This window comes from Salmo salar, chromosome ssa14, assembly GCF_905237065.1.
Source record: "Salmo salar chromosome ssa14, Ssal_v3.1, whole genome shotgun sequence".
Lineage (NCBI taxonomy): Eukaryota > Metazoa > Chordata > Actinopteri > Salmoniformes > Salmonidae > Salmo > Salmo salar.
Genome location: NC_059455.1, coordinates 63,597,228 through 63,597,777, shown reverse-complemented (window position 1 = coordinate 63,597,777; position 550 = coordinate 63,597,228).

The following is a 550-nucleotide window of genomic DNA, read 5'->3' as shown; positions in this document are numbered from 1 at the left end:
CTCTAGTCAATTTCCCCATTTATTTTTATTTAACCATTATTTAACTAGGCAAGTCAGTTAAGAACAAATTGTTATCTGGAATGGCGGCCAAACCCGGACGACGCTGGGCCAATTGTGCACTGCCATATGGGACTGGGATACAGCCTGGATTCGAACCAGGGTGTCTGTAGTGATGCCTCTAGCACTGAGATGCAGTGTCTTAGAACGCAGCGCCATTCAGGAGCACTTTGTAGGACTATCATTTGTTTTTCAACAGAACAATGACCCAACACACCTCCAGGCAGTGTAAGGACTATTTGACCAAGAAGGAGAGCGATGGAATGCTGCATCAGATGACTTGTCTCTACAATCACCTGACCTCAACCCAAATGAAATGGTTTGGGATGAGTTGGACCGCAGAGTGAAGGAAAAGCAGCCAGCATTTGTGGGAACGCCTTCAAGACTGTTGGAAAAGCATTCCAGGTGAAGCTGGTTGAGAGAATGCCAAGCGTGTGCAAAGCTGTCATCAAGGCAAAGGGTGTCTACTTTGAAGAATCTAGAATATATTTTG